The 21,513-nt window shown below is 39.7% G+C and overlaps 1 protein-coding gene across 1 annotated transcript in view; it reads right to left on the bottom strand.

Moving 5' to 3' along the window:
* Nucleotides 1–21,513, bottom strand: part of PLPPR5 (phospholipid phosphatase related 5) — a 123,337-nt gene that overhangs the window by 83,259 nt on the left and 18,565 nt on the right. The gene's annotated exons all lie outside the window — the stretch shown is intronic.

Raw genomic sequence — 21,513 nt, 5'->3', positions numbered from 1 at the left:
GAGCCAGTAAGGAGAAAAATTGGGTGCTGGTACAGATTCTTTGCTCTACAATGCTGATTTATTAAAGGACCTGCTAATTTATTAAAGAAGCTGCCTATTTTCCATTGGTGTTTATACCATTTGCAGTGGCCTGTAAAATCACCCAGAAAGGTATTAAAGCCTGTGTTATTACTCCATTTTATGGATGAGGAAATGAAGGCTTAGGGATGTTAAATAATTTGCACCCCATCAGGCCAATCAGAAGCTAAGCAGAAATTGCTGACTCAGCTCCAGATCTTTTGATGCTCTGTGTGTGTGTGTGTGTGTGTTAGAGAGCATGCACATATGAGCAGGGGAGGAGCAGAGAGAGACAGAGGTAGAGAGAGAATCCCAAGTAGGCTCCACGCTGTCAGCACAGAGCCCGATGCAGGACTTGATTCCACCAACTGTGAGACCATGACTTGAGCAGAAATCAAGAGTCAGACACTGAGTCACCCAGGGGCCCCTTGACTCTACTTAACACTATGGTCAACAACACTAGAAATGTGATTAAGAGAAAAGAAACTGGAGCCATTTGTATGTTCCTTCATTTGTTATTGTCAAGGTTAGTTTTCAGTACATCTTGTCTGGGGTAAGTAAAGGTACTATATGAGGAGTCCCTGATATCTTCTGGAGAAATGCTTTTGAGGTCTTGATGAAAAGTAATATCTGTAATTACAAAATATTCAAAATTACAGGTGAGAGATAAAGAAGGAAGTCATAGGAGATTAGATGTTGGACCTAATTCTACCCCAATATAAGTACTTATAAAGCATTTCTTAATTTTTCTTCTAACTTTTCCTGTTTTCTTACTATATCTCTTCTTCCAAGGAGGTCAGGGTTCAAGGTTAAATCAGGGATTGAGCTGAATTATATTAAAGGAATCTAGTCTTGCTTATCTGGTAAGCCTGGATTGAATTAGGAAAAAGGCTGGAGTTTATAGCCTCCCAAATTCCAAAATTTTTAACTTTGGTAAAGTAGAGCAGGTGTGTGATGAAATGGTTCATCCGGCCTAAAGAGGCACAAGAGGTATTTTCTATGGGTTCCTTAGCTGCCACCAGAGTCCTAGGAGAAACTGACAAATAGACTAGCTGTGTGCCTGACATCTTCTTATCTTCCTTTCTGAATCACTCCTCTGCTGCCCTTTGAAAGAAGTTACTTTCTGAGTTTTCAGTTTCACCTTCTTCCAGGTGTGTTTTGCCCTAGAATACTCCAGACTTTAAGAACCTATCATCTACTCCACATCATGTGCTGCCCAGCTCCCTGCTGGATTCTGTCCTCTCAGATGTCTCTCCTCACAGCAGGTATCAGTGGGGTCTCCACCGCAGGCTGGCTCTACCCCCTAGTACACTGACCCCCTCCAACGAGGTCTGTTAATACACGAAACTCCCTAGAATGTAATAGATACCCAATAATTCTTACTAAATGCATGCATAAATTTCATCCTCATTAGATCAGAAAGTCTCAGTTAGCCTCTGACCTTTTGCCTGATTCCCAATAACCAACTTCTGCCTCAGTGCTGTGATGAAGGCTCTACCCTACACCTTAGTTCCTTCCTATGATCAGATCCTTCATGCTCAGGCCCTGACTTGATAACTCGTTTGGTCACCAGGTTCCTACTGGACGAACAGCTGCCTTGTCTGGGCCCCTCCTCCCAGGGCTACACTTCCCAGTTTTCCTAATGCTAACCCCTTGCCTGGTTGCATGTCAGCACATCGTGCACTTCGGAATTTCCTATTTGTGTCTTCAGCATATCTGCCAAAATGCTGTCTCAGTCAATATTGTTTGGCTGCTACTAAAAGAAACTCTTTCAAACTGGATTAAGCAAAACTGAGAATTTACTCTAGGGTTGGAAGGTTATCTCAGAACTCAAGGGATGGGGCTCAGCATTAGGTCCAGGAATGGAAATTCCTCAGGAGTCCAGGCAACTATTCTCCTAGCCTCCCTCCCTGTCTCTGGAGTCACACTGCCTCTTACCTCAGCTCTTCTCTCAGTGCCTGACTCATTCTTTCTGCAAGCCAGTTCTCCTTACTTCCTAGCATATATGATGGCCCCAATGGTTTCCAAGAGCCCTGTTTTGAACGTATCAGCTCAGTTTAGGGAAAGTTCAACTAATTAGATTTACTGAACCCCAACTCCAAATTCTAAGAAGGGAGTCAGCTTGGGATGGGTGTTTCTTCTCAAACAATTAACCAAAGTTAAGAAGATGTGTCACGGTGTATGAAAACTGCCTCTGTGGGTAGAAAGCACAGTTCTCAAAAAAAAAAAAAAAAAAAAAAAAAAAGGAGTTGCAGTGATGTCTACTCCAATTCTTATCCATCACATCTTGCTGGACTTCACCCCATGATAGTTCTTGCTCTAGACTAGCCCCTTCCACCATGTTCTCTGGATACTATGTTCTGTGTGCCTACAAGGACTTCATTTCATCAAACGGAGGTGCCTAGACCCCAGTGTCTGCTTTCCTCCAGTGGGTGTGTCTACTTCACGTGCTCTAGCTCTGCCCCCTTCCTTATGATACCTGTGGAACTCCTCATCCAGATCATATTCTCTCTTAACCTCCCCCCATGCCAATTTCCTTAGTCAAAGCTCCCACTGTTTACTACTATCAGACAAATTCATGTAATGAAAAGAAAACAAGTTTTTTTAGAATGAATACTTAGATGACTTCTGAGGTAAAAACTTAGTGCTTCTCACTGCTATTTAAAGAAAGCATTATAATCTACTTGGGTGGACACAAATGAAATAATTAATACAAGCCTGAGTTTTAACTAATTTGGACAATAACCACCAGTAGCACATTTAGGAAGAAATGTTACTGAGTCACTGAGGGCATGTGAGGTGGTAGTGAAATGTGCCACTCAGATTCTCCTACTGCAGGGAGGCTTTCCAGCACAGGGGCCCGGCTGCTGCTCCACTATGGCCGCACTTCCTGCAGGCTCCTCCTAGCAAATGGCTAAGTAGGCGTGGTGGAGGTATGCAGGAAAGCCTATTCCTCAGATGTGGGATACCTCCAGTTGGCAATTTTGGTTTGAAAACTGCCTATCAGCCTGGCCAAGTCTTTCCTGAAACCGTGCTGTATTCTGAGGTGCTTGCCACCCAATTCTCCTCCCCCCCACCCCCGCTTTCTTTCACAGGGGTCACACCTCCATCATAGTCTGAAGGCTCTCCCAGCCTTCTCTGGCCTACCTCTCCCCAAACCTTTATCTTCTATAGGTGTTTCCCCTGACAAATCTCTTGTGCATCTCATCACCGGTGGGGCCTGCTTCTAGGAGAATTCAAATTAACATACCATCAAAGAAAGGCAGGTGTAATCCTGATCACTCTTTTTTTTTTTAATTTTTTTTAACGTTTATTTATTTTTGAGACAGAGAGAGACAGAGCATGAACGGGGGAGGGGCAGAGAGAGAGGGAGACACAGAATCAGAAGAAGGCTCCAGGCTCTCAGCCATCAGCCCACAGCCCGACGCAGGGCTCGAACTCACGGACCACGAGATTGTGACCTGAGCTGAAGTCGGACGCCCAACAGACTGAGCCACCCAGGTGCCCCATAATCCTGATCACTCTTAAAGAAAGGGTGGACAGATGTTACCTGATAGATGAAGAGGATTTAGACACAAGCCTAACCAGGAAGGCAGTGTTAGAAGAGGCATGAAGGTAGCCCCTCCTAGTAGCTCTCAACATGGCCTGGACAGAAGCTAGAGAAGACTGAGTCTGCCTTGAGGGCAAAAGGTCTCATCAGTAAATTACAAACCTAAATTCTATGTTCCCTGGTATTTTATTTTGGTTCTTTTTCTCTTGTCCTGTCAGAAGCCCTCCTTGGAGGACTTTATTCCACCTAAGGTATTCCTAACCCCTGACACTCCAAGGAATCCTAGATATTTCTCTTTTCCTTGACCTCCAGACAAGGACAGCAGGTCTCCAACTACTTATTCAAACGGCAATATCTCAACATGCTCAGATCTGCATACTGAAGTTCTTGAAACCTTCCCATCCAAATGAAATTAATCTCTCCCATCCTGAACCTCCTGCCTCTCCGTGTCACCATCTCAATTAACCCATAGTCCTTCAGTGGGACACTCAGGCTAAAACCCTCATACCATTACACACCATGCTGACACCCATGTCCCCCCTCATTTGCCTCTCTCCATCAGTTGCTAAATCCTGTTGCTTCTGTATCTCAATTATATTTTGAATATGTCCATTTTTATCACTATTGCCACTTTAAAATTCAGTCCCTTATCACTTCTTTCCTGCATTAATAGCATCCTCAGAACTCACCTCTGTGCTTCCATTTTTCTGTGGTCTTCAAGCCATCTATTGCCAGACTGATGTACTGAAAACAAATTTGTGCAATCCAAATTTCCTATTTAAAATTTTCAGTGTGTCTTCACAGCCAAAGGAATAACAGGAATTGTCATAAAATATTGTTTACAGCTGAGCCTAAACCCACTTTTTCAGCTTCTGCAACTCTTACAGCCTCCACACATGGCATGTTCTAGCCATAGCTAAACATTTAAATTCCCCCAACATACCAGGCATTTCCATACATTCAGGCTTTTATACTTGGTCTATGGCTTAGTATACCTTGTTAGGCAAGGCAATAATTTAAATATTGCCTTCTCTCTTGCAACTTTATGTCTATTCCTGGTACAACCCATCCCTCCTTCTGTGTGTTCCAGTAGCACTTTGTACATTTATTATGGTACTTTTCACATGATTTTATAATTATCAGTAACATCTGTCTCTTCCACTCAACTGACAGCTTCTCAGAAGCAGGGACTGTATAATGTTTATTTTTATACTTTTGTATTAAAGCACGGTGACTGGCAATTAATGTGAATGGCTGTAGGAATGAATGAATGAAATCCAGTTCGATCTGCCCATATTATAGATAAGAACACATATCCAGAGAGAAATAAATAGAGAAGTTAAACATGCTTGAATCACACAGTTACTGGCACAGCCAGAATCTGAATCCAAGTTCAGAGCTATCTTGGCCACAGCCTCTGCCCAGAAACTTGTAAGCATTTCTTCCAATTTTTCCAGGTTAAGCAAGCTTAGCCCCCGTCCCCATTCTAGGTCACACCCTGGAACTCTACCCCATCCCTAGCATTTCTATAGTTTTAAGGGGATATGTTGGGGCACAAAGCACCTCATAAGGACCTCTAGAATCCTGGGGTCTCCAGATATAAACGAATTGAGTTTAGAAAAAGACTTTCCTCATCCTTTTGACATACCTACCAAACTTCCAACAAATTCCAAAGGAGCTTTTTGCTACCCTTTCTAACTTTTCTGTTATTTTTTTGAGATTCCGTTTTCAATGAAATTTCTTCATGTTTCCTCCGCATACCCTTCGTTCTTATGTGGAATCAAAGACTGGTGGTTTGGTTATTTTTTCACCATTATCAAGAAGGAGTTCTTAACCTGGAGTCACTTGAGTCCTACTTCACTTACGAAGCAGGATGTACACACACCCTCTTTCTAACTGACCCATCCACATGTTCATCCCATCTTTGAGGAGAGAACTGGTATGTGGCCCGATATCTTATCTATTACCCTGCTTGGCAGTGAGTAAAAAGCCTCATCTTGCTGATGAATAGCAACCTACAAAAATGCAGAAGCAAATCATAAATCCTCAAATACAAATGTTTATAAACATAACATTGCTCTCATATCTCAATTCCCAGAGGCTGACCTTCTGTTATCTACATTCCTTAATGACAAAATACTGAAGTAGGTTTTTTGTAGGGAGATGAAATCACTGTAGACTTTCATCAAATGCCAAACTCCAGGGGCGCCTGGGTGGCTCAGTCAGTGGAGCATCCGACTTCAGCCCAGGTCACGATCTCACAGTTCGTGAGTTCGAGCCCCGCGTCAGGCTCTGGGCTGATGTCTCAGAGCCTGGAGCCTGCTTCCGATTCTGTGTCTCCCTCTCTCTCTGCCCCTCCCCCATTCATGCTCTGTCTCTCTCTGTCTCAAAAATAAATAAACATTAAAAAAAAAAATGCCAAACTCCAAATAGCTTTACGTTTTCATTTATAAAACCACAATTAGAAATTCCTCTCTCTTTCAACTGGTGATAATTCAAAGATACCCGTGCATCATTGGTTTGAAATTGGTACCAGAACATTTTAGATGTAATGCAGCAGTATAGAGTCCATGCAATCAGTGTGATGGTACGTGGCATGTCTCATATTTCAGGTGAGAAATAGTATCTATATGTGAAATAGTATCTGAAAAGCAACTTTATCCATAAAAGTATAGTCATGGGACACACTTAAATTTTAAAATGTAAGAAGGCATTGAATTTATATTTAGGTTCCTATCAAACACATTATGCATTCTTGGTTATTACACAGGCACATGTAAAGAGAGATCTCATTTCCCAACACCAATTTCAAGCTAGCCAAGGAAAGTTCTAAGCCATACCAAGAGGTAAAAAGCTACCCCCGGGGGGGGGGGCGCACCTGGGTGGCTCAGTCAGTTAAGCATCCGACTTTGGCTCAGGTCATGATCTCACAGTTTGTGGGTTCGTGTCCCATGTCAGGCTCTGTGCTGATAGAGCCTGGAGCCTGCTTCATATTCTGTGTCTCCTTCTGTCTCTGCCCCTCCCCTACTCGTGCTCTGCCTCCCTCTCTCTCTCTCTTTCTCAAAAATAAATAATCGCTAAAAAAAAAGCTACACTGGGTACTATCTCTTTAAATTTGTGTTATGATGCAGAGAATTTAAGGTTTCTCTAGTGTGTATATGGATTCCCAAACTCTTGCTAAGGTAGCTGCTAACTTCTTGAAATATAGTTTCTGAATGGAATTGAGGTTAGGAGAGAGGAGAATTATAGTAAAACCTTGGTTTGTGTGCATAATTTGTTCCAGAAACATGCTTATAAATCAAAGCACTCATATATCAAAGTGGATTTCAAGAACCATTGGCTCAGTTGTGATCATGGCGTCCCTTACTACTTGTATTGCAAGACATAGCTCATTTATCAAGTTAAAATTTATTAGAAATGTTTGCTTGTCTTGTGGAACGCTCACAGAACAAGTTACTCATGATCCAATGTTTTAATATAGTTGAATTCAGAATTACTGAAGAAGTAATATAGTTACTGATATAATAGTTGCACAATCCTTACCAGTAGGTAAGAAACTATGGTTATGTTTTTCTATAAGTACATATATTTCATAATTTGACCACAAAAACTTGTGTTCTTACTTTCATATGATAAAGTTGCTGTTGGGAAGTGGCTACCTAGTCCGGACCAGCATTCTCTGCAAGCTTGGTGCTGGGTGACTTCTACCAAAGGAACATTAGGATCAATGGTGTATGTCAGCTTCAGATCAAAAAGGAAAAATCATGTGTATCTTCTCCATGTTCTCTCCCCATCTGCTGGCTGGAAGCAGGGACTTCTCTGGGTCCAGGGGTTGTTGGTGACATAAGATGGAAGGAGTCTAAGTGCCTCAATCAGTAGCCCTACAGTGGACTATTACATGAGTGAAAGATAAACTCTAAGGTGTGACAACAGTGAGATTTGGGGGTTTACTTGTTAACAGCAGTGAGAACTTGCTAATGTCTTTTTTTTTTTTTTTTTTTTTTTTTTTTTTAATAAAGAAGGAGCGAATCTCAGGCTCAGTTTTCATTGAAAATTATAACTGGCTAGAATTGAAAAACACTGGTTTTCAGTATGTTCATTTTATGGTTAGTTTCTATTTCTAAATTGATATTGGTATTTCATTTATGGTAATGATATATTTTCTTTTACAATTTGTTGGTAAAGTGGATTGATTTAAAGAAAAGGTAAGTGATAGTTGAGGTGGTATGCAACTGTGAGAGAAATCATGAATAAAAGCTAACTTAAAGCTTCTGCATGGCAAAAACAAAAAACCAATAGGCTAACAAAATGAAAAGGGAACATATCAAATGGGAGAAAATCTATGCAAATCATGTGTCTGATAAGGGGTTAAAATCCAAAATATATAAAGAACTCATACAACTCAATAACAAACTAAACAAAAAATGATTGAAAATGGACAAAGGAATCAAATAGACTGTTTTCCAAAGAAGACCTACAAATGGTCAACAGGTATATGAAAAGGTGTTCAAATCACTAATCATCAGGGAAATTAAATTAAAACCACAATGAGATAATCACCTTAACACCTGTTAGAACGGCTATCATCAAAAAGACAAGAGATAGGTGCACCTGGGTGGCTCAGTTGGTTAAGCATCTGACTCTTGTCACAATCTCGGGGTTTTGTGGGTTTAAGCCCGGTGATAAGCCCCACATTGAGCTTCGCAGAACTTGCTTAGGATGCTCTCTCTCATTCCCTTTCTCTATGTCCCTCCCCCACTCGCTTTCTCTCTCTCTCAAAATAAATAAAGGAAAAAAATATAAGAAATAATATGTGTTGGTGAGGGTGTGGAGCAAAGGGAACCCTTGTTGGTGGGAATGTAAATTGGTACAGCCCCTATGGAAAATAGCTTAAAACATTAAAACCAGAACTACCACATAAGCCAGCAATCCTGCTTCTGGGTATGTATCTAAAGGAACTGAAATCAGGATTTCAAAGAGATATCTGCACTCCAATGTTTAGTGCAGCATTATTCATAATAGCTAAGATGGAAACAACCTAAGTGTCTGTCTATGGATAAATGGATAAAGAATATGTGGTGTATACGATGGAAAATTATTCAGCCATGAGAATGAATAAAATCCTGCTGTTTGCTACAACCTGGATGAACCTTGAGGGCATTATGCTAAATAAATAAATCAGAGGGCCAGAAGGACCTATATTGCATAGTATCACTTATATGTGGAATCTAAAAAAAAAAAAAAAAAAGAGTCAAACTCATAAAAACAGTGAGCAGAATGGTGGTTACCAGGGGTGGGGGTTAGGGGAGGAGTAGAAAGATACTGGCCAAAGGGCACAAACTTCCAGTTACGAGATTAACAAGTTCTGGAGGATCTAATGTACAGCATGGTGATTACAGCTAATAACACTGAATTGTATACTTGAATGTTGGTAAAAGAGTAGATCTTAAATGTTCTTACCACACATACACACAAATGGTAATTATGTGAGAGGACAGAGGTGTTACCTAATGCTATGGTGTTAATATTTTGAAGTAATACATAAATCTATCAAATCAGCACATTGTACACCTTAACATTATGCAATATATCATTATATCTCTATAAAGCTGGGAAGAAAAAAGATTGAAAAGGAAACTAATTTACATGGCATTTACTAGGTATTAGGGATTGTTCTAAGTACTTTGCAAATACTTACCTATTTAATCTTTAAAACAACCCTATAAGGTAGGTATTGTTATTAAAATCCAGCTACAGATGAAGAAAATCAGGCCTAGATAAAGTAAACTATCGAGGACTGGGTGTGGAGTGAACAGCTAGCATCTGAACCCAAGGCAGTTCATCTTCTGAACCCATGCTCTTAATCTGTACATGGTAGTGGAGGTGGTTAAGACTGCAGACATGTGGCAACCAGAAGGCCCCCACATTCTGGGGGCTTTAGTGAAGCAGTGGGTCAAAAGGCAGCTTACAGAGAAGGAAATGAGGCCAGGAACTGGATTTGTTCTCTTGAATTAAGGTTTGCAGTCTTCAGGAGACTCCTGCTAAAATATACATAGTATATTTTATATACATGATAGGCAACCTATCAAATGGGAGAACTTATCCCGTAGGATAAGAAACACACAAAGCTGTTATCCCCACCACTGTGTGGGACAAGCTTATTAAATCATTTTTAACTTGTGAAGCCAGAGGATAGGTACATGTCAATTTTAAGAATGCTCTATAGGCAGTGGTTTTCCAGTGAGGTCCCCAGACCAGCAGCATCAGCAGCACCTGGGAACTTGAAAGAAATGCAGACTTGCAGGCTTCCCCGCAGACCTACCATCTCAGAAGCCTTGGGTGTGGGGTCCAGCCATTTGTGTTTTAATAAGCTCTCTACTGGATACTTCAAGGGCTCTAAAAGTCCTGATTACCACATGTGTTACATTTTTCAGGGATATTTTTAAAGGAATTTCTAGATATTTATTTGAACAAATAATTATTATATATTTGTAGGGTGCAAAGAGCTGTTCTAGGCATTGTAGTGAAGGGTGGGGTTATAGAAGGCAAGGTTAAATGAAACCTAAAATTAAAAAAAAAAAAAAAACCCGAAGTTCTGACTTTCCACATGTTTTAAGTGAGACATGGAGAGATGAAGTGTCCTGACAAGCCACTCGCTGCTCAGCGCCCCAGCACATGCTCGTCCTCTGGCTTACTTCTCACCATGCCAAATCGTGCACTTCTCACCATGGCTGAAATGCTGGGGGTGTCAGAGAAGCTCACTGCACATCTGCCAGTACAGACACACTCACTACACTGATGAATGACTAAAGAAGGCAGGAGATAAGAAAAGTAAGTACTGACTGAGGACTGAGTATGCAAGTGGCCAAATTTAGGGTTCCTTTCTGGAATAATCTTACAGAAAGGGATCCAGTCTTCTTCAACCCCATCTAGGCAGTGTGGTCAATATTAAAAGCCCCCCAAGCCCGAGGACTTGGCTGGAGCCCACCATGGAGAAGGACCACCTGGAGTGTTTTTGCTCCAAGCACCTGTCTCTCCACAGTAGGATAGTATGAACCATTGCCTCAGTGTCTTCATCTATAAAATGAAGATAATAGAAATAATGCCACCATGGGCTGTTGTAAGACTTCAATAATAGAATTGTTATAAAATTTTTAGAACAGGAGCTAGCACAGATAGAATAAGAACTCTGCAAATTTTAGCTGTTATTAGATGATCCTGAATGTTCTAGCCAACTCAGATCTGTGATGGCTTAGTGTTCGTGGTAAGGAAATCTGTGATGCTTGGAATAGGATAATAGAGTAGTTTGACATGTTGGGATAATGTGAAAGTCCTGACACTAATTTTGTACTGCATGCGTGTGTGTACATGTGGCTGGGGGTGAGGGGGGAAGTAGCATGATCATACAGAAAAAGGAAGCATGGTTGGTCTAATGACAAGACACAGATTTACACTATGCACGTTCTTTATTTTTAATGATGAGAAGTTTGTGCAAACCAATAAAAAACTCCTTTGCTAGTTAATTAAATTGTACTCGATCTTTATATTTGCCCAACCATTTACATAAATGTAGTGAACATGAGCTATAAGAAAAATGAACTGGGGCACCTGGGTGGCTCAGTCAGTTGAGCATCCCACTTTGGCTCAGGTCATGATCTCGTGGTTCCTGAGTTTGAGCCCCGCATTAGGCTCTGTGCTGAAGGTCAGAGCCTGGGCCCTGCTTCAGATTCTGTGTCTCCTTCTCTCTCTGCCCCTCCTGCACTCATGCTCTGTCTCTTTCTCTCAAAAAGAAACATTAAAAAAATTAAAAAAAAAAAGAAAAATGAATTATGAGAACACTATAATTCAAAGTCACTTTGCATACTTGCAGTTTTAAAAAATTTAATATAGAACATCAAATTCTTCATGTTCACAAATCTAAGGTAGGCCAGTACTGTTATGATGTATCTGTCATTCCTCAAAATGACATTCATAATTAATGAAAACTAGTATACAGCTTATTGGCTTGCTTTCTAGCTCTTCTAAAATGCACATTCAAATTAATTTCCCCTGTTCTTTATCAACAATAAAAAAACATGATAAAATTCAAATATTCTTTGGGAATTTGAGATAATAGAGTTTTCAGAAATAAGCCTTTGAAGCACAAGCAATAATTAGATGTCCCTATGTCAGTGCTTCTAAAACTATTTGCAGCAGGACGTTAAATGGATTTGGGGGGAGAGGAGATACTCCTGGTCCAAAAAAAAAAAAAAAAAATCAGCTAAAAGCTACAAATTCTAATCCTCCTCAGAGATTCACAGTGCATATTAGCACATTAAGATTCATAATTTCTGGCTGCCCCCTGACAGCATTATTTTACTGTCTTCATTTTACAGATGAGGACACTAAGGCACAGAGAGTTTACATGACTTAACTAAGGTCATTCAGCTAATAAGTTATAAAGTCAGGATTCAACTCCATGTAGTCTAGTTGTGGAGTTAAACTTGACATTACAATGTATTTTTTTTTATTTTGCTTTATTTTAAGAAAGGTCTGGCAGTCTAAGCCTTCTTGTGTGAGCTTCTGCATTTAAGATGGTAATTTTCTCCCAATCAGCTTTCCCATATGACCAAAAGCATGACAATCTGTTAAAGAAAACTGTTAACTTTACTGCCCAGTGTTTCCCAAACTCATTTGATCTTAGAAATCTTTGTTCTAGGGACAATCCTAAATATTTGGTGAAGCTAGTATCCCAGAAACACTAAGGAGAGTAAGTAAAAGCAAGTCTTCCTTTTCAGAGGAGAGAAATTCACATGTAGGAAAGATTAGTATAGTTATTTATGATAACTAAATGAAAGCATTTGGGCTCTTCAGAAAAAGGAAAGCTGAAGAAGGCTAACTTTATAAAGTGATGACAAACTAATTCACCATTTCTCTGGTTATTAGGAAGAGGAGAAAATAATAGCTCATACAAAAGAAGACAAGTATTAAGTCACACAAGAGAGAAAAGTATTATTCTAAACAGTGTCACAAGTGGGAAATAAAAAGGCATTTAAGTGCAGCACAAAGTGGCTAGGGAACAACAGTGGGATTTACCTGACCTTTCCAATCCAAGAATAACATTCCTTTCCTACAGCACACAAGAGTCATACTTTGCCCCGCTGGACTTCCCTGGGGTGTCTGCTGGCAGCTGAGTCCGGGGAGAACCACCAAAGGGACCTGAGCCAGTGTGGTAGCTCTTCATAATTGCCTTGTGGCAGACAGTATTTCTATCTCTATTTCACCACCCCCTCTTTTTTAAGGAGAGAGAGAGAAAGAGAGAGCGAGCTGGGGAGAAGGGTAGAGGGAGAGAGAGAGAAAGAATCCTAAGCTCAGCTCAGAGCCCTTGGCAGGACTGAATCCCACAACCCTGGGATCATGACCTGAGCTGAAATCAAGAGTCAGAGCAATCCAGGCGCACCCTCCACCCCTGACTTTTTTTTAATGTTTATTTTTTTGCTAGTTCAGAAAATCTATACTGCTGTATGCTTCAGATTTCTTCTGCATTGAAATATAAGTTTCTGTTGTACAACAGGACTGAGTTATTAGTGGTTATCTTCAAGCACCCTACCCACATTAAGGGAATATGCACCTGATAGACTAAACTGTGATACTCCGATAACACTCCTTTTCATGAAATTAGGCTTTCGAGGTGACAGCTCTGTCTGGGAAAGCAGAGAGAGCATTCCTTGCAATTTCAAATTCATCATACAGATCTTTCCCTGGAGGCCATCTTCTTCCGGTTTTCTTGGCTTTCATTTCTCCCATCTTTAAACAGATTGCCAGAACAAATGTCTTTTAAGGCCACTCATTTTTACTGGAAAAAATGACTAGACATTTGAAGGACTTTATTTTTAAAACACTTTCACAGAAAGAGTAAATGTTGATTACATAGGAAATCCTTATATTTTACTAAGCCATTAAAAATGTTTGATGAGAACGCACAAAGAAAAGCATGATTGAGACCCAAAAATAAATGAATGAGATGAATCTTGGAACATAAACTCATTTTGCAGTCTGGTCTCATTTGTTTTTGGTATGAGTGCAACTTTCCAGCTTACTGCTCATGGTGTATTAGGAAAAGGTATAATTATAATTTAAATGTGAAACCCTAATAGCTCTGGTTCAGCTGAATTTATTAAGCAAGCCAATTTAAGGGCTTCCAATATATAATGGGAAGTACATTTTAGAAAACAGATTATTATTTATCTCAAATGCCTTTAATTTAAGCTTATGATACATGTTTATTATATAAATTCATTAACATATTTCCTTTGTTGTCATTTTTAAAAGTGACATATAGCGCTTACCACAGACCAGGTGCTATTCTAAACACCTTATGTATATTGATTTGATTTGGTCCTCACAACCACCCTGTGAAGTAGGTATTATTATTCCTTTTTACAGGTAAGGAAACTGAGGCATGAAGAGGTTAAGTAATTTCCCCACAGTCTCATAAGTAGTAACTGGCAGACCTGAGATTCAAACCCAGGCAGTGTGACTCTACATTTAGTATTATATTTATCATCAAAGATTTTTTCAGGAATGCAGCCAAAGCACTTTATGAAACACATATTAACTTACTTATCATTCGATGCCAACCTTGATATTATTTTATTAATTTGCTTTATTTTAGGAAGGAAAGTCTAGGAGTTAAAGCCTTTTTATCTAAACTTTTGTACTTATGGATATAATTTCCCCTAATATGCTTTTCTATGTAAAGCACAAAGATAGGAGTCTCTTCTTTAAAAAAAAAAAAAATAGCCAAAAAAATAGGGCTTACAGATAAGACTGTCCAACAAACAGTAACATTTATTCAAACAAAAGTGGAGGACAGAGTTACAGAGGACAGAGTGCAGTGGGGCTGGGAATATTAATTTTCCAAATGTGTCCTCAATCTGCTGCAATTTATTTTTACAATCAGCCTGTTACCCCAAAATGTTACTTTGAAGGCTTGGTGATGGGATAGTTTGGTGGGATGTTCAGATAACATTAACAGGAAGTTCATTTTAAGAAAGGCAAAATTTTGAAGAAAAGTTATAGATTTATATTATTTCTCAAAGGCATAATGATTAAATATTTATTTTCAGAAGCTGAATAGACTAGTAGAAGTCTACAGAACTGCTGTGAAAGCCTGTTGATTTGAATTATTAAGGGAGAAGAAAGTATGACTTTGAAGTCCACTATCTGTTCCATATATAACTTACTCAGCTTCTGTGCTATTTTCCCACTACCACTCCTTACAAGATTCAGATTATCTTACACAGGTATTTGAATGTGCATGTAAAAACCTGCCCTCAGGTAAGACTGAACCCTTGACTTTTACTCTTGGACGGAATTCAATCTTATCTAGCCCCTTCATCCTTTGGAAAATTTTTTCAAATGTCCAAACCATGCATAATCTTAGATTCTGCTTCTTTATTGAGTCCCATTGTAGGCTGTCAAAATATTTGGAGTCATCACATCTCAGCAGTTAGCAAGAGTGTTGCTGAAAACATAAAATGCCAGCCCCAACCCTTGGGCACCAAGATCCATAACTCTGAGCAGCAATATCCAATGAAGAGTTTAGAAATGGTATTCCTCTGTTCTGTTCTATTTTATTCAGAAACCAAATGAGTCTTTCTGATCCTTTATTGCATGGAATATTTTCATGTTAATAGTGTTGGCTCTTTCTGATGTAGGCCCAGGGGGTGCTGGGACTCCTGTGGTCCCCCCATTGAGACCATCTGTGTTGTGGCCTGGTGACAACATTTCAAAAGGTAGAGCAAGCCCCCATCTGTACAGTCTGCTCCTAACCACTGTGCAAAGTACACAAGCACTGCTCTGAACACTTTGGCTTCCACCTGACTTTCCCACAGAGGATCTTGGGAGGTGCTGAGCCTGAATAGACCCTGAGTGGGAAGAATGAAAGTCCCGTCCTGGGCATGAAAGAAGATCCTCCGTTAGCAGTCTTTTTGCAAGCCCCCCTTAGTGTCATAGCACATTTCAAAATCACAGTTTTTTGATCTACTGTTTCTCACATTTCACAATTGGCAGACATTTTGAGAATTCCGCAATTCAGTACCAAAAGGTAAATTTGTAACAGGTAATTGAAATCCTGTGAATATTTGAGTCCTAGGAATATGACTCAATGAATATAGATAGGAGTCCAATGAATACAGGACTCAAATACTTGAAAAAACATTCCCTCAAAAAGCAACAGGAAACAATTCTACTTAATGAGCAATTCTGAGCACAGTTTGCTGGCCGGCAGTTTTAGATGGCTATTAAAATCTCAATCAAGTTTTCTTTCAAAATCTTAATTATAATCTCTCCATATGAACTCAAGCAAAATAGTATTGAAATGAACCTGTTACGTGTGGGGCTGATCATTTTAAATGTTTATTTAATATCAGTATTTATAATTCATGACAGTATTAGAATATTCAAGTGAATTCAAATTCCTCATATCTGAAAGAAAACCAAACCCCTATTTAATAAACATTGATTGAACCCAAACCTACATGTAGCAGACTTTGTTGTTTGTCTAATCAATGTTAACTGTCCATCTTCCTCACAGAGTCTTGATTTTGTTCAGTTATCAACCTTCTCTATTATAGCCACAGTCTTCAGGGAATCATGGCCATCCTTAGCCTCAAAGGATGAATGATTTGTCAAGTCCTGGTGGCTCCATCTGTTACTAACTTATGCCTGGGCATGAGTTGAAATTGTGCTCAAGGAAGATGAGGAGATCTTTGCTAGGAATGGTGCCTCCAAACATGGGTTCTTGCTTTTATCCTTCTGCTAGACATCATCATCGTTGCATGTGATTTCCAGAACAAGGGTGGTCATTGTGCAATCATGAGAGGAGCCAGCCAAGAGCAGAGCAGACACATATTATGTCAGGGTGGAAAGAGAAGAGAGATCTGGATCTCTGATGTGTTGTTCAGATACTGAATTAGTCATTTTTTGAGCCATCCTAATGGCACTCCCTGTGTGTGACATAATAAATTGTCCTTATTGTTTAAGCGGTTAAGTTGTATAGAAAAAGCAATCTAATTTATACAAAGAGTATGGCCTTGATCTTGAAGACGGTAGGGTAGAGAGTAGAAGGAAAATCTCATGGAAGTGGATGTTATTGATATGGCACACAACTTAAAGGGATAGAGCTATGTTTCACAAGCAAACTTAAATATATTTGAGTGCAGACTGGGGAATAAGACTGAGAGAAGGAACAGGAAAAAGAGCTTTACAGGTAGCATGACAATATAATTTATCATCCCAACTATTACACTTTGGAATGTGAAATGAAAGCTTAGTAATATTGATATCAAAACAACAGGAATAAACCGGGACTGACCTAGGCAAACCAGGACACATGGTTGACACAATTACAGACCAAAGGAGACATAAATAAAGCCTTGGAGGAGGAAAAGTATAGGATGTCCTTGAGAAACAGTAAACGGCCAATTTGGCTTGAGTGTAGACTAGATATGAGGACTGGTGGGTGATTATCATGGAACAGTTATGTAAATTTCTTGAGATCCAAGTGAGAAGGTAGTACTTCATTTTGTCCACAGTGGGAGGCTATGCAATTTCTGGGCAGGGGAGAGGTATGACCAGACCTCTGCTTTGGGAAAATCAATCCAGAAGCAGAGGAGACTAGCAAGAGGGGGAGAAGTCTGGTAAGTCACTATTGCAGTAATCCTTCCAGGTCATGATCCGGGCTTACAGCAGTGGAAAAGCAAAGGGACACATGCCAATAATGAGGAGAGGAGAGCAGAAGGAAAGAAAGGCTTAAGGATATATTTTGAGATCTGCTACAACTGGAGAATGGAAAAGAGAAGCAAACGAAGGACATAGAGCAGGAGTGTCAGCGAGATGGAAGAAAATGATCACATCAACTAGCCCAGGAGAGGAGACAATTTCAAGGAAGGGTGGGAAGGTGATCCTTGAACAGGGCTTCGGTGTTTCAAAGAAGTGGAAGAAGTGAATGTCCAAGCAAGAAGGTTGTTGGTTGGTGACCTCCAAGACAAGGCTTAACAGTGATGAAAGCATAAAACTTTTTCATGTTTCCTTTGCCTTTCAGAAAATCTTGTTAGTTGAATCAGTGCAGCAATTCCCCAAACAGTTCAACCTTAAAAGACCTGACAGTGGGTTCAACTGAAATAATGAAATCAATTCGGTGAGTAGCAGGTAGGGCTCTGACACATATTACAGGTGTGTCATCCCACTTCACTGTCAGCTCTGCATCACCCCCTTCACAAAGCCAGAGTCACTTAAATACTTCTATCCCTTTTGTCCCCAAACTAAGCTCAGATCTACCTGATCTCTGAAAACCCTGACCTTAGGCAGGAGGGATTGACACAACTATAGCCCAAGGTCTGTGATTCAGTATCAAATCTCTGTTGCTGATTCAGGTGGAAGTAGAAATACAATTCCTACTTTGGGCCTGGTTTCCACTAGCTGATCTCTGTTCCTGAGGCTCTGTTTTGGTCACCTAGTCAACACCCCTAGTCCCTCTAAGGATGAGACTACCTGTTCCCATCTGTCTTCCAGGCATTGGAGTTCTTTTGCTTAACTCCATACAGCGGCAACAGATTTTCCTAACACCCACTGGCTCCTACATTCCCGGACCTGTGTTGTGTCCAATACCATGCTACTACTCCCCACTGGCCTCCCTGACACACTTTCCCAGAATACCTGTCTTCTGTAGCTCTTCCTTCCATCGGCCATGTTCTGTGGCAGGAGAAGATGCCCAAAGCACCTTCGAAGGAAGTCTACCCTTCTGTGTCCATTCCTCAATTTCTATGCTCCAGCTCTTCCTGACTTAATCTATCCCATTGGGTTACACAGTGGGTCTCTGCCTTACCTGATACATGGTAATAGGTTTTCGTATCCAATCTCACCTTTGCAAAGGGCATCCACGCAAGAGGGAACACTTGTAAATTGGTACCAGAAGAAAACAGATTCTGCCCTATCCTCATCCATTAACAAAAATCATGGCGTGTGATTCATGTACTTGGAAATGTACAGGAAGCGGAGAGAAGCACTGATCCATGAACACAGATGCATTCAAGGTTGCAGCAGTATTTCAGTGCCAATATTTGCAGTACGAATAAAGTTGTCAACAATGATATTTTGGTGACAATGCTTGAAATAAAAGCACAAACACAGCCCATGCATAATGTCAAATAGTAAAGTGTTAAGTTCTCCGGATGTGTACCTAATCTGATCTGATGCCTCTGGTAACTGAACACAAACACAGACATAAGCTTCTCTTGTATTTTCTTGGAAAAAAGATTGGCTGGAACCCAAGAACATGAACATAATCAATATCTTTCATAAAATGAAGGAAGAGAGGAATGCTTCCCTATTTCTAAGACACCTGGGCCCAAGCTCTACCACACCAACAAAGAATAAATAATATGTCTTCTTGAGGACAGTGATGGACATCATATGTTAACGTCTGTCACTTTCCTACACAATTTTCCCACTGCATTTGTGAGATCCTTTCTATTGTTTAACCTCCACGTCTAGCAAGTTGCCTAGCATATAACAGATATCCACTAAGAGTTGTGTGAATGAATGAGGAGTGAAGGAAAGAAGAAAAAAGGGAAGGAGGGAAGGGAGGGAGGGAGAAAGGAGGGAAAGTAGGTAGGTATATATGACTATGATAGGACTGCAGTCTTTAAGGCACTTGCTGCCACTATTCATGCTGAAGATAAGACATAATCCTATTATTTAAAAAAAAAACAAAAACAAGAATGCCTAACAGGTCCCATGAATAACCTTTCCCCACAGCTTCTTTAACATATACAAAGAGTTAGCAAAAGGAAGAGTCAATGGGGAAGAATCCACCACAGCCATGAATATTTCCCTCCCATAGCTAGACAATATGGAAAGGAAATCTGTAAAATGCCCTGTTCCAAGTTTAAGTTTCAAAGGTATTCTAATATTTTCATATCCCCCTCTCTTTCCTAACCTTGAAAAAAAAAGTATTTTATTTAAAATGGTGTTTTGGGTGCCTGGGTGGCTCAGTCAGTTAAGCATACGACTTCTGATTTCGGCTCAGATCATGATCTCACAGTTTGTGGGTTTGAGCCCCCTATCAGGCTCTGTGCTGACAGTGCAGATCCTGCTTGGGATTCTCTCTCCCCCTCTCTGTCTGCCCCTCCCCTGCTCGTGCTCTCTCTCTCTGTCTCTCTCAAAGTAAATAAATAAACATGAAAAATATTAAAAAGAACAAAATGGTGTTTTAAAAATCATATTGTAAATAGTTACAGTAAACCAAGTGTTTGTTAATTTGAGAAAACACCTTCAAAAATCTCTTCAGGTGTGTCTTCTCAAGGACAGATCAAAATGATGCATATCAGTCCAACAGTTTTCCCCTCACTTAGAGGAAAAAGTAGACTAGGAAATGACTAAGTTTCTCTAAAATAACAGGGGCAAAAAAGGCTATATTTGTACCCTGTGAATATGGTTGACACTAGCATTGAGCACTTGGCTACTGATCACTCAAAAAATGGCTGGTACAATTTGAGATGTGCAGTAAGTATAAAATACGCACTGGATTCAAAGACTGTACAAAGAGCCATGGGAAATAATTTATTGGTAAATTGTTATATTGGTTACCTTTGAATAGTTTGGATATATAAGGTTAAGTAATATATATTATTAAAATTAATTTCAACTATTTTTAATTTTTAATATTTAAAATTGTGGCTCCTATAAAACTTAAAATATGGTTTGCATTATATTTCTATTGGATACTATGGAGCTAAGTTCTACTTTAATATCCCTTGGCCCATCATTATTGCAGATGGCTCACCAAATCCTGGGTTTTCAGAGGAACCAGAGCAGAGGGAAGAGCTACACAGGCATCATGGGTACAGATTTTTAAACTTTTACTTACCATACATATCTAATTGATCTTGTAAAGTAGAAATATAAAATTAAATATGAGCAGAGCTTTTAGAAAACTTTCTATCATGTTTCTTTATTACAGTGTCTTAACCTTTAAAAGATAAAATGGTCTATGACACAGGTTCCACTAAACAACCGAGCATACATTTGTCGATGGATTAAATAAATACATGTGAAACTCTAGTTGTTGTATGGGTATTTTAATGAAACTGCCCTGTTGTTTATCATGTTCCTAGATTAGATCCAGCTCTGACATGTCAATCACATCTGCAACAACCCATTTACTATCCATTATTCCTATGTATTCTAATTAAAACAAACAAATCAAAGGAATCAACTCACAAAATTTGTATCCTTTATTTTTTCTACCTTCCTTTCTGAAAGCAATGTTACCATTCTTTCTATGAACATGTGCTAATATATTTACAATTTGGTTTTTCTTGCCCATGATTTTTTGCTGATCAACTAGGATTCTTAAGTAACCTTTTTATAGACCCAGCTATTTAAATGCAGCAAGTTCAATAAACTGTTCTTTTTTAAAACTTTTTTTAATGTTTATTTATTTTTGAGAGACAGAGAGAGACAGAATGTGAGCAGGGAGGGGTAGAGAGAGAGAGAAAGACAAAGAATCTGAAGAGGCTCCAGGCTCTGAGCTGTCAGCACAGAGCCTGATGTGGGGCTTGGACTCACAAGCTGTGAGATCATGACCTGAGCCAAAGTCGGATGCTTAACCGACTGAGCCACCCTGGTGCCCCTCAATAAACTGTTCTAAGTGAACCAATTCCTTCCTTTATCTAGTTCCTCATCTTGACATTATTTAAGCATACCTTCTTCCTAGTATGTTTTTAATCAGGTTAGTTTCCCTATAAATAGTGGCTAATACTTGCAGATAATTTGCCAAGGAAGGGATGGCTAATCATCTGATAGGGAATTGTTTTCTGCATAGAGAGAGCTCTTACAGAACATTGACATCAATATAGTGT

This window comes from Panthera uncia (assembly GCF_023721935.1).
Source record: "Panthera uncia isolate 11264 chromosome C1 unlocalized genomic scaffold, Puncia_PCG_1.0 HiC_scaffold_4, whole genome shotgun sequence".
Classification (NCBI taxonomy): domain Eukaryota; kingdom Metazoa; phylum Chordata; class Mammalia; order Carnivora; family Felidae; genus Panthera; species Panthera uncia.
The sequence above is the reverse complement of the archived record's forward strand: the minus strand, read 5'-3'. Positions and strand labels throughout refer to the sequence as shown.